Source organism: Trachinotus anak, unplaced genomic scaffold, assembly GCF_046630095.1.
Source record: "Trachinotus anak isolate AG129_WGS33_773 ecotype Australia unplaced genomic scaffold, CSIRO_AGI_Tana_v1 ptg000016l, whole genome shotgun sequence".
NCBI lineage: Eukaryota > Metazoa > Chordata > Actinopteri > Carangiformes > Carangidae > Trachinotus > Trachinotus anak.
In genome coordinates this window covers 25714812-25728551 of record NW_027273867.1, presented here as the reverse complement: position 1 = coordinate 25728551, position 13740 = coordinate 25714812, and the positions used below count along the sequence as shown (strand labels likewise).

Sequence of the window (13740 nt, the reverse complement as noted above, 5' to 3'; positions counted from 1 at the left end):
ATCTCGGTCTCTGCGGTCCAGATCCTGGTCCTGGTCCTGGTCCGTTAATAGTCAGCAGGTGGTGAATCTCCACCACCGCGGGTCTGATCAGTCCTCCTCCTGTCCTGGGTCCAGGCCTTTCACAGAGCTTGGGTGGGTGGGGGGGGAGTGGCAGCTGATGGAGCTGCTGCTACCAGATTTTACAATCACTGACTCATTTCTTTACGTTGATCATTAATGATCAATGATTATTGAATAATCCAAATGTGTCTGTATTAGCTCCAGAAGTCAGAGGTGAGTCTTCAGGCTGGTTATTATCTGACCAGCAGTCAGACTCAGAGACTGTCAGTTTACTGGGAGGACGAAGGAACAGAGCTGCACAGCAAAGAGGGAAATCATTCAACAAATAAGTGATTATTCAAAGTTTCTCTGTCAAAAAACATTTTTCAGCAATATCTCTGTTAATATTTATTTTTTGGCTCCCACCGACTCCTTCAAAGTAAAAATACAAATGGAGTATTTCATTTAAAGCACTGTTCTGTTTTGAAGTTACTTTATTAAAGAGCAGCAGAGAGGAAATACAGGAGAGAACACAGATGAACAAACACCTTGATTCAATCGGTACGATGCATGAAAAAGTCCTGGATCGGGCTCAGTCCCGATCCTGTAGATCGACTCAGGAAATCCAGACTTCAGCGTGAACCTGCACCGTGATGATGATGATGATGATTTCTTCATTGGGATGTTCAGTCAGGTGTTGTTGATATTCAGAGGTGAAACAATTAGTTGATTACATAATGACGTCACTGATAGAAAATTAATTGTCAACAAAATTGACAAACTGATGGTTTGATGATTTAACAAAATAAGAGTTTTTAATGTGTCGTCAGCATTTTTCATTTTTATCTGATGTTTTTATACAAGATGAGAAAAGAATTGGCTGATGAATCAATATCATGATAGTGTCAGACCTGTTTATGTTCAAGTGTTTAATCCTTCATACAGTGAGAATATATCTGCTGGTAACAGGAAATGACCCAGATTTTCAGTCTAAAGGTCATTATCACTGGATAATTGGTGCTTGTTAGGAAGTCATGTTTTCTGGAGCCAAAGTGCAGTAAAATAATTGAGACTTTATTGATGTAGAGATTAAAACATTTGCTATTCAAGATGTAGAAACAATGAAATAAGTGGTAAATAATTCTGAAGCCCCATCAGCCCCTCCCCGCTGTGACGGGGTAAAACCAGCACAGTGGCTCCTGTTGGGATCATCTGAACAGATAAGACCTTCTGATCAGACCCTGATCAGGACTTCAGAGTAAACAACCTTAATTGTCCATAAGTGGCTTTTATTGGCCTCTCGTTAAGGAGGCCGTCATGTAGCTGGAGGAGTTGGAGCAGCCGTCGAGGTGGCAGCTGCTGCTCACAAATACAGAGAAGAAGAGTCAGTGAAACAGCCGTCACTTCAGGAAGGACGCCGTTCCACCAATTTACCGCCAATTATGAGCAGGATATTGAATTATTAATGTCAACACTGATGCTTTCTGGCGTCAGAGTCAGAGCGAAGCTGCAGGACTGAGTCAGCAGCCTCAGACTCAGACTCTGTTCAGTGGGACTTTAAATAAACCAGAAAGAAATAAAGTTAGACGATGAACCGTTTATACGACAGAATATGACACAGGTTCAAGTTGGAGGGAAAATAGATTTTACAGCTTTTAAAGGCTGATATAAATGTTTATGAGCTGAGGGAGTCACATGACCTTCAAACGTACCTTTATTGTTCCTGTGTGAAGAACCTCAGAGTCATACGGCTGTAAAACCACGTGTTCATGTCCAGATGATATTTGAGGCCGTGTTTTATTCCCTCTCCAGAGTTAAAGTGACTGTTTGTACAAACATCATCAGATATTAATACTGGACTGAAAGATATTTACAGATATTTATCTGCTCATTCAGATGCACATCTCAGGCGCAGAGCTGAACACCAACAGTTTGATTAATGATTAATCTGTCGGCCATGTTTGATCAATGAATGAATCATGATTTCTATGAAACGGCCTCAGTGACGCCTTTAAGCGTCTTAAACTTTCCTAAACCTGTTTTATGATCAATGAGTCATCAAACCATTCTGCTGATGAACGATCGATTAATCAACTAATCGACTGATTAGTTTTAGTTTTACTCTGCTCTTTAAAACTGATGAAATGTTTTATGTTTTTATACTGAACCTGGTGAAGATGTGGTTCAGTTAGTCAGCTGACAGCAGATCAATCAGCTTCGACTTTGATAATCAATTGATGAAACTTTACATTTGCAGTTTGTCATATGTGAGGATTTGATGTTTTCTTTGTCTAATAAACTGATTCTGATGATTGGACAGTTAATAATCAGATCAGAACACTGATCACATGACCCTCACTGATAAACCCACATTTACTGCTCTTTGTTTTTCTGTGTCATTGTGACTCGGAGGTCAAAGTTCACCTGTTCCTGTTAATCGCAGACTATAAACCAGGATTAACACCAACCCCCCCCACCCCCCCCCCCCCCCCCCCCCCCACCCCCCCCACCCCCCTCCAGTGCAGACTGGGTCCTCCATTGTTCACTCGGCCTGTGTGGAGGTGTTACCAGTGAGCTGGTCTCTGTGTGTGGTTTGAGTCCTGCTCTGATCGACCACCTGCCTCACAAATCTGTCACCGGAGCAGCCGATCACCGGCTGTGTGTGTGTGTGTGTGTGTGTTAACCTTGAGGTGCGTTCGGACACAATAACCTGTGAGTCCCCGGTGGGCGGGCGGATGGCGAGGAGGAGGAGGAGGAGGAGGCGGAAGGAAGCGGAGAGAATAATGTTATTCCAGCGCAGGAAGATTAGCTGCGTCGCTGTGAAAGCCTCCAAACTGCCGCATGTCATCAGCCATTATGTTTCCTGTGCAAATCTGAGCCGCGGGACTCGCCTGTTGTTCTAATCCTCTGTGTGTGTGTGTGTGTGTGTGTGTGTGTGTGTGTGTGTGTGTGTGTGTGTGTGTGTGTGTGTGATGTAGCTCAGCTCCTTGCTGCAGGAAACTTCATCATTCTCCTCACTGGCAAATAGTAATGTAATGGATGTGTGTGTTTGTGTGTGTGTGGGTGTGGGGGGGTGGGGGTGGGGGGGGGGGTGTGTGTGTGATGGGGGGCGCATCTCCTTCCTCCTGCTCATTTCCTTATTGCTTTGTGTCCTAGGTAGTGTAGGTGTAGGAAGCGAGGAAAGGAAGGGAGGGAAGTTAAGACACCTCTGACTTTGACTCCGCCTCCACATGATATCATCCAATCAATGAGCTGATCAATAGAAAACTGAACTGTCGCAGCATCACTGATTAATCTGATAATTCTTGTATTGATTAGCTGAGTTGCTCCTCTGATCTTGAACTGGGTCTTTAACGGCGGGGCTGGGTCATGTGATCAGGTATTGAAGAAGCTGGGACCAGGAAACGTTTGATGTTTTTGTTTGAAGAGAAAGTGAAAGAACGAATCGATCACCAGGATAATGAGAGGGAATAAAATTTAATTCACCTGTTGGTCACCATCAGGTTGTGTGTGATTGTGCTCTATGTGAGACACTCGGTGCAGCTCTGAGGCCCTGAGGTGAGATGAAGGTGATAAAATAAAAGTGTCAGTGTTATGTTGGCAGACATGTTGTCCTGACAGGCTGATTCATTGATTATTGATTCATCTTCAGCTTTTTCTTCTCAATTGATTCTTCGTTTAGTCTCTAAATTAAAAACATTCATCACAGTTTCTCCAACATCTTTAACCCTTTAAGACCAGATGAGACGGACACGTGTAGAATATGATGTCATTGTTTTTAAGTCATGTGACTGATGAAATGCTTTGTGATTGGCTAAAATTTGTGTCTTCATCACGAGAAATGTGTTTCTTTTGTTTTTCTGTGGTTTTAGCTACAAAAAAGTTTTTCAAGTCACAGTTTGGATTCTAACGGGCGGAGCGAGGGGAGAGATACTGAGGCAGATTACACACTGACTTCAACCTGCTGCTAACCCGCTGGTCAAGGCTCAGGGTGGAGGAGGTGGAGGAGGAGGAGCTAGTATCACTGTTAGAGGTAAAGATTCACCTGATGTAACGCTGTCACTCAGTCCTCAGCCTCTGAAACAGGTGGAGACATGAAATAAAAACCATCAGAGACCATAAAACTTTTACTGTAAATCACTGTCCTCACCCTGATGTTCATCAACATCAAACCTTAAAAAGGTTCAACTGAGCTGACAAATGATTGTTTTTCCAGACATATAAAGTTTCAAAGGCAAAGACAATGATTTATAACAGAAGTATTGACAAGTGTCAATAATAATGATAATGAACTGAGACAGTGTCCGAGCTCCCTGTAACACACAACATGATCCAGTTCACTGTGGATCTGAGTATTGATTATCAGTGATTGATGAGACTGTTGGGTATTTAAACGTCACATTTTTCTGGTGGTGTGTGTGTGTGTGTGTGTGTGTGTGTGTGCGCGCGTGCGCGCAACTCGGCTCAGTGACAGGTGCTGTTTGATTTGGTGATCTGTGCAGGTCCTGACCTCGGCCCGGTTCTGACAATCAGGCGTGAAGTCTCCAAATCTCTGCTCTAACCCCCCCCCCACCACCTCCACCATGATATCAGCCTGTAATTGTATTTGACAGCGGCTGTGACAGATAAAGTGGCTGTGTTATGGACGCTGCTTGTGTGTGTGCCTCAGGAGCTGGCCCTGTGTGTGTGTGTTAAACTGTTGTTGTGCTGACCGAGGTGAGAGGTTCACTTCCCTCCTCCTCTGAGCAAGGCAACCTCATCACCTGACAGCAAGGTGTAGCTCTGCAAAATAAAAGCCCCAAAATGATCATTTGTGGGGACTTAACACACATATGATCTCTGCAAGTACCACACACACACACACACACACACACTCACACACTGAGTGGTGTTAATTAGCTACCAGGTAATTAGGTCTCTCTCTCTTTACTTCCCAGTGGAGTCCTTCTCTCGTTTTCCCTCCTCCCTCGTTCTCTGTCAGGCAGCAGTGATGTTTGTAACAGACTTCATGTGACTCCACCTTTCTGAAGTAGGTGTGGCCAAAAGTATTTGGACGCCCGCTGTCAGCAGCTTTTAGTGTCGGTCCTTTTCCAGCTGCATAAAGAAATTCTTTTCCCAGTGTGATGTAGAAGAAGCCGACTGTCACACACTCCACCCAACATGATCCAGACCTCGACCCCACCCAACATGATCCAGACCTCGACCCCACCCAACATGATCCAGACCTGGTCACCAGCATCGGTGCTGCCCCTCAGTGATGGAGCAAATCTATGCAGCTGGTTCAACATCTGCAGGAACCCCCCCCCAACACACACACACACACACACACACACACACACACTCAGTCTCACTCTCTCTCTCTCTCTCTCTCTTTCACTTTTTCCTGGACTCATCCTTCAGCTTCATTAGTACAGACAGACAGTGTAGTTGTGCTGATGTTAGAAACTCCAGCAGGTTGCATCAGGCTGAACACACACACACACACACACACACACACACACACACACACACACACACACACACACACACACACAGTGTGTATCAGGATGCTCTGGTTTTCCCGACATGACCTCACCACTGTGTGTGTGTGTGTGTGTGTGATGTTGTTGTAGGGCTCAGCGATACAAAACGAGGGAATCAAGAAGACAGGAAGTTCTCAGACCTTTAATCTGATCTGTGTGTGTGTGTGTGTGTGTGTGCTCCCCACCCATCTCTGTGGCTGCAGGGTGCTACACTGTGATGAATCAAACGTACCTGTGGGCATGAGTACATCTTATTTCCACCCGTCTCCTCCTCCTCTCTTTCTTGTTCTGCTCTCTCCATCCTCGCTCGTCCCGACACTTTGGGCAGAACGCAGTGCAACTGTGACGCAACATGATGAAAACAGTGGAGGTTGCACAAAAAGTCAGGAGAGGATTTGGGTCATAGGAAGAAAAACATGTTGAACTTTTTGATTAAAGTCACAACGAGAAAGAATGAGAGAGTAACAGTGTTAAAGGTGACGGTGTTAACTCAGGACCAGGTGGTTCCTGTAGTGACGATCTGATGATGTCATCATGGAAGATCTTACTTTGTCACATGATCAACTTTTCAGATGAATCGTCATTAAAAGTTTTTATATTTAGATATTTAATTTAAAACTTAAGTCGCGGCTAACCAGACCATTAAAATGCTAGCTGCTAACCAGACCATGTTATATGTTCAACAGCTAGCTAAGATTTGTGAGTAGGTTCTTTGAGTTGAAGTGACAGGCTTTGTGTCCAGGAAACAAAACGGTCAACTAATCAACTAAAGCTGTGAGGAGACTCGTGATAGTCACATGATCTTCGTCCTGGTGGAGCAGCCTCAGAAGAAGAGAGGAGGTTCTTCTCTCCCTGTAGACCAGGGAGGTCAGACCTCTGGAGAACAGGACCTCTGGCGATGAGGTGACGTCTCTCAGTGAATGAGCTCACACTTTATCCACAGTGTCGTCACATCAGGAACCAGACTCATTGTTCTGGCAGTGCTGCGTCAGAGTCCTGGCGATGGTGACAACGCCTCTGCACGGCGGGGTTTTCTGGTTTGACTTGTTGCATGAATGTTTTCATGATAACATCTGTCTGCATGCAGCAGCTGGCTCTGTACACACTGTGTCTCAGGACCTCCTCCAGAGTGTCTACATGTTTATCCATCGTCGTCTCCCGCTCATCTGAAGAACATGTTCCAGTCTGAGCAGACACTCGGAGACAGACGAGTACCAGCTCTACAGATGGTGCTGGAGCTTCACTCCCACTGTTTTCTCCTCTTCTGGAGTCAGGGTGTTATTTTGCTGAGCTGAACTGATCTGAATGAAAAGTGATTTTTTTTTTTCTCACCATGTTAATGTATCTCACCCTCAGGTCCTCACTCTGTGTGTTTGTACCGTCTGAATCATGGATGAATGGTAAACAGCTGCTGCATAATACATGAAACTTCCTCATACAGCTTTTACAGTCACATGACCAGATCCAGTCCATGTGTTCAGACCAGCTTAGCAAAGATGGTGGAGGGTAGGGGGAGGGGCAGCTAGTCACCAGTCCATCCACAAATCAGCTGGGCTCAGGTCAGATTTAGATTTTATCCTCTTTTAGCTCCTTGTTTTGGTTTTGCGGCTCATTTCCTGTCTGCTTCAGTCTCAGTGATATAGTTATGGTTTTAAGAACCAAAAACCATCTCAGTGTAGTTTTACATCTCCTCTCTCAGGTTCTCTCTGGAGCTCTAGTAACAACAGGTCAGTCAGCCAATCAGAGGAGAGGATCTGAGCCTCTCTTCTGATTGGCTGACTGTTTTCTGAGTGATCCAATAAAAATATAGCAGATTTCAGGTAAACACTCAGAGAAACCAAATCCTGCAAGGTTGGATGGTGGGTCCAGGTGGGCGGGGCTGAGGTTGGTGACTGCTTTGTTGTGACATCACAAAGTTGCAGAAGTCCTGACGGCTGGTTTTAAGGCTCAGTTTCTGAATACTGGCTGTGTGCATTTCTCTGTGGACTGAGGCTTTGATACTTTCACAGTATTAATATAGAACCTAGACCTGCTTTATAATCACTAACACATGGACATCTACCTTTAGACTGGATGGAGCTTTAAAAACAGTTTTCACTGTTTCAGAGACAAATGTCTGATCTCATTTATCCGCATTTATTTGAGCTGCAGTTAATTCACGGTCAGTTTATAAAACATGATGTAATGTCATGTTTTAGGAATTCATTACAATATATACAGAGAGTCAACACATGAAGAAGAAAATGAGTTCAGACTGAAACATGTGAGGCTGGAGGACGAGAGAGAGAGAGAGAGAGAGAGAGAGAGAGAGAGAGAGAGAGAGAGAGAGAGAGAGAGAGAGAGAGAGAGAGAGAGAGATGGCTGTGTTCCCTCTCTTATTGGACTGCTCTGTGTGTGTGTGTGTGTGTGTGTGTGTGTGTGTGTGTGTGTGTGTGTGTGTGTGTGTGAGAGTGAGTTAATTGTCGGCTCATCCTCTTCTGTCTCTCTCAGCTCGTATTGAGTGAGACACCTTCCAACATGGCTCCCTGCCAAACACACACACACACACACAGAGCAGAATAACACAGTTTGTGTTGCTGGGAGCAGTGAAATGTCTCTGACTTCAAACTTAAAAAATATTTTAAACTCTCATTCTTCTTCCACTGCTTAAATGCCCACTGGCAACACACACACACACACACACACACACACACACACACACACACACACGCACTGCCAGGTGACCTCTGTGTCTCTATGAAGCTTCTCTTCCTGCTCTATTGATTAACTGCAGCAACACACACTGCCCTCTCCAAGTGTGTGTGTGTTGCTGATGCTGTGTGTGTGTGTGTGTGTGTGTGTGTGTGTGTGTGTGTGTGTGTGAGTGTTGCTGATGCAGTGTACTGACAGCTGGCTCACAGCAGACTCTAACTTCCTGCTGCCAGCAGAGAAAGAATCGATGCTTCAGCAGAGGAAGACGTTTCCTGTTTAAATCTGAGACAAAGACGAAGAAACAGAAGCAATAAAGATGATGAGAAACTGATAATTAATAATCTGATCAATAAACAGCTGGATCACAGCCGTCACCTGCCTCACCCACCTGAGTCTGAACAGTGAAAGCTTGGTGCTGATTCTCTGAGATAAACAGACTCAGCAGCAGGAGATTTTATCTGCACTCAGATTGTTTTGTCTTTTGTTCCCCACCAAAATAAGAGCTCATCTGTCTTTAGCTGCTTCATCCTGGAGGAGACAGGAGGGAGAGAGAGAGCTGATAACGTGTTCTACACAGAGAGTCAACCTCTCCACCAACGTCTGCTTGAGACATAGTGATCATGTGACAGTGTGACTTGAACTCTGATCCGGCTCTGTCGCGGCTCACAGGAAGCTGAGCAGATGTCTCATTATCTGCCACACATTCACAGTTAGACTGAAACAAACAGCAGTGATGTTCAAACATCAGGACAGCTGTGTTTGTCTTTAACCTCAGTCCAACATCTGCTTCAGGACCGCCAGGGTCTGAGGGAGAGAGAGGTTCACACAAACAGAGAGAGGGAGGGAGAGAGAGAGAGAGAGAGGGAGAGAGGAGCTGGGGCGATTTCACCTCTGAGGACAGACTTGGTGAATTAGGTAGAAATGGAGACCAGTGTCCTGTGTGTGTGTGTGTGTGTGTGTGTGTTATCTGTTGACTACATCATCTGTATCGTTAGTCCCAGTATGAGCTGAATTGCTGGTAGCTGAGCAGACAGTGTTTTTTATAAATCTTATGCTACGATGGAAACTACACTTTGAAACAGAACTAAACTGAACTTGATACTGAACGTCTCAGTAACATGTTCACGACAGATCTGACCTCAATTCAGTCTCCACCTGTACGGACTCCACATCACTAACTGGTCCTGGTTCTGTCCAGACTCTCACAGATCCTGGCTCAGGTTAGAGAGAGATCCTGGTCCGGTTTCAGTACTGTATTAAAGAGAACTGGATCGTGGACCAGCTCACCCTCTGGGACCAGGTTCTGGACCTGACAGAAACTGTTTGTGCGGTGATCAGGGTCCATGATTCTCATGTGACAGTAGCAGTTTATGTTGTTTCTATTATCCATGACCGTTTGTTGTTATTATTGTAACCATGACAACCGAGGTCCAGCACGCCTGCCGCTGTAGGGCTCGATCAGGAGACAGGTCTGTGGGTGGTATCAGAGGGCTGAGCCGGTTGCTCAGGTTGCTTGTCTTTGATCAACAGAAAAAACCTGCTGCAGGATTTCACTGAACCAGTTTTGATATTTGATCAAATTGAATATCGTGATATTTCCTGTCATACCTGATATTTTTCAGAACACGGAAACATGTTTCTTCTCTTTGCAGTTGTGTAGAAAGCGTCGGCCCCTCAGTTCGCTGCTGTGCTGACTGTAACATTTTAAACCCTGATATTTGTCCTGTCTCCAGATACTAAACTTCCTCTCCTCTGCTGATAAAATATTTGACAGGGTCTGAACTTTGACCTCGAGCGAGAACATAAACGTTGTCACTGCTGCTGATGTCGTGTCAGACAGAAGATGAACGCATGAACCTTGACCTTCGTGATCAGTCCTCAAACAGCTTCTCTCCATTTTCTGATGTTTTTACATGAAGGAAAATTTTCCCTATAAAATCTGCTGATGGAAAAAAAACCTTCTCATTTACATGAAACGTCTGAGCAGACATTTGTGTGATGGTGTCAAAGAGCTGAGAGCATCACACGGAAAAGTGATTTTCACAATAAACTGCAGCAAATTGAACTGAGGTCACCTGACTAAGGTCACCTGACTGTAGGTCAGACTGTAGTTGGGGACATGAGCTGATTGACCGACTCTCACTGAGTGTTCAGGTTCTCCTGTCCACCTGCTGCAGAACGTTTGGAACACCTGACGTTCTCAGGAGGAGAGGATGAAGAACCGAATCAAGGTGCTGAGCTCAGGAGAGTCAGGAAACTCAACTCAAACACACAAAAACACACAAGCTGACAAAACAAAGACAAAAGAAAAGAAAGGATGAATGAAAAGTGAGAATAAAAACACAGCAGCGTCTCATCATGAGGCTGAAGATGAAGGAATCTTTCAGGGTCAGAGTCAGTCAGCTCCAAACTCTGCAGCTTTACATCTGATTTTGAAAACGTTGAGCCACAAAGAGGTGAACTCATCTTTTTTCTCCTGGTTGAATATGAGCGAGTTCCTGATGATAAAACATCACAGAAACGTGAAAGAAGCGGGTGAAGGACTTAGTGTGACTGATGGATGTGAACATTTCCTCTCCTGACGGTTTCTGTAGAACGATCACTGATCAATGGGATCAATAGGAGGCTGTAATAAAGGCTTAAACACAAATGCTCACCTGAAAACAGTCCCTCCATGTTTTCAGTGCTGAGGATGGTCCTGGTTCTGAAGGTCTGGTTCCTGACATCTGTGGTCCGGACTCACCTGAGGAACAGAGACTGTTGTTGAGCTGCAGGTCTGAGGAACGCTTTCTTCTTTAGTTCACTGAATGTGAGTCATTTTCAGGTCGGGGTCAGATCAGCGTCTGGGTCTGAACCTGGACCCCAGTCCACCTCTCAGAGACCTCGGTGTAGGTGGAGCTTGATGGTTGTAAAGATTTAAAGAGGTCTACTTATGTTGAACAAACTCAACAACACACATCCACCATGTAGAGGTCAGAGTGGATTAACGTCAGGGTCAGAGGTCACAGGGTCAGGGGAGTGCTGGTCTGGAATGTGGACATCATGTGGTCTGGGATCCTTCAACTGGTCAAGTTTGAACCTCGACCCAAAAGCCAGCAGAGAACCTGAACAGTGGAGTTCATCAGTGTTTCCTGTTTCCACGATGGAGGTGAAGCTGAACCATATTGACCGTGAGTCGGGACAGCTGGTCCACATCCTGCTGAGAGCCTGGACCCGCACTTCATCTATGTGCTGGTCCACTTCCTGCTGAGAGCGAGGAGCCGGTCTTTGTCTGTGTGGTCTCCTGAGGACGAGGACTGTGGGAGATGTGTGAAGATTCACAGCCGAGGTGTGAAGACTGATACTAAAAGTTTCACAACAGTTCAACTTCTTCCTTCCTGTCCTCGGTCGGATCCTCCTGCTCCTCCTGATGATTCTACGCCGGGAACACACAGATGTATTTATACAGTTCATGTCTGAGTCATATTCAGATTCTGCCCAGACATAGAAACTATGGTGGAAGGTGTCAGTTTCCTATTTTTGTATCTCTTTGCACCAGCGAGGTCGGATGAAACCCCCTCAACCAGGTCCCCTCAGGACCTGGACCCTGGGTTTCCATGATGGTGCAGAGTCCACCTCCAGCAGCTCAGGACACTTGAACTCATCTGTGGAGCAGCAGTGATGTAACGACCAGAAAGCAAAGCTGAGCGATGTGATGAATATCTGGGAGAATCGTTCATTCTCTCAGACGTTCACTCAGTGGATTTATCCATCCTGAGGCCGAACAGACTTAAAACCAGACGAGGTTCAGGTGAGAGGATTCGATTCCTCAACAGCTTTTCACAGGTTTCATGTGCATGTGTCTGACATAACCATGTATATGTATAAATGTCCCAGTGCTACGGTGGCCCAGAGAGGTCAACACTCTGCAGCTTCCAGGGGGCACAATAAAGTGATGAACCTGCCGCGACACTTTAACTTCAAACAGCACAAAGCATCGAACAACAGGTGTGTCCTAGCTGGTCCCTGAAGCTGCAGTGTGTTGAGCCCTCTGAGCCACCGTACAGAGACGTCTGCAGAGATCTGTGTGTGTAACAGCAGAAGAGATTTGTGGTTTTTGTGTGAAAGAAATAATCGATTGTTCAAAAGGTTTCAGATTAATGTTGTATTGATCTGTTGATTGATTATTTCACGAACACAAGCTGCATAATAAAGAGGATGCATTCAGGTACAATATTGATTGTAGGTCTCCTGAGCTTTGACAGCACAACACACACTCACACAGTGTGTGTTGACAGCTGCACTGTTGAAAGTGGAGGTGTGTGTGTGTGTGTATGTGTGTGTGTGTTCTGTCAGGAGTGTGTGAGACAGACTGGACTTTGATTCTCACTCTGTAGATCATCTGCAGATCAATCAGTCGTCAATCACTGTGAAGACTGTGAGGATCTGCTGGTCGGTTCCTCTGGAGAGATCCTGAAGAAAAATCATGAACGAGAAGGTGAAACCAGATAAAACTGATTCATTCAGATTAATTATCTGTTGATTAATTGATTGATCTTTGTGGTGACTGTTGCAGCTGAAAACTGATCCAGATGCGTGACTGTGGTTTGGCGTTTGGAGTGAGCGGTTTCCAGAGGAGGGCTGTGATTGGCTGAGTGTGTTTGTGTGCAGGTGGAGGCTCAGGTTGTGGTGTGTGTTGTCGTGTTCTGCCTGTCTGCCCTCGCAGACACAGAGACGTCCGTCCTCGCTCCCCGTCTTTCTTCTCCCTCTTGTCCTGTCGTTGTTCTCGTCCTGCTTCTCTGCACACACCTCCTCTCTCTCCCTCTCGCTCCTCTTCCTCTCTCGCCCTGTGGAGACTGGCCGAGGTCTCCGGGAAACTTTTGCCTCTGAGATGAAGATGGATGAAGGTTCCTTGGACCTCGATGCTGCAGCTCTCTGTGATTTCATGTGTGCAACCTTTACCATCCAGCGGCTGATGAGCTGTTGGCGTGGAGACGCAGGAGGCGGCTGACGAGCAGGTTTCTGCAGTTCACTGCAAACACTGAGTCTCATTCTTCCATCCGGCTGCAGAGAAACTGCTTTTATTATTCATGCTGGACTGAGGTTGTGTTAAAAGGTTGAATTATTTAAAACCCAGAGACAGGACCTGTAAATGAGAGGAAATCACTGCACACTCTAAGTTTTCGTTGCCCCAGTGAACGTCTGAGGTTCTGCAACAGCCTGAAATGTTCAGCTCCTTATTCCTCCTGATTTAAATGTTAAGTTATGAGTTAGTTTGTGGTTTTGGAGGCTGTGGGTCCAAGAAGGTGCTGACACTGGCTCTGTCCCAGTTCAGGGACGTGCTCTATGAAGGTGTGGCCAAACTGAAACTGGTGTACGGGGGATTTTCACTTTGTGTCACCAGCTTTTCCCGCTCTTACTGTTGAAATGCTAAGTGCAACTTTTTTCCACAAAAACTTGAGGTTTGCAGGTCTTTGGTTTTACCAGTTGTACCTTTACTGTTGCTAGT

The 13740-nt window shown here is 45.5% G+C and overlaps 2 protein-coding genes across 3 annotated transcripts in view; one reads left to right on the top strand and one right to left on the bottom strand.

Moving 5' to 3' along the window:
• The window catches only part of LOC139634518 (glutamate receptor ionotropic, kainate 5-like), a 446396-nt gene that overhangs the window by 84786 nt on the left and 347870 nt on the right, over positions 1-13740 (bottom strand). The window lies entirely within an intron of this gene.
• LOC139634516 (semaphorin-6D-like) overlaps positions 1-13740 on the top strand; it is a 129552-nt gene that overhangs the window by 2056 nt on the left and 113756 nt on the right. The gene's annotated exons all lie outside the window — the stretch shown is intronic.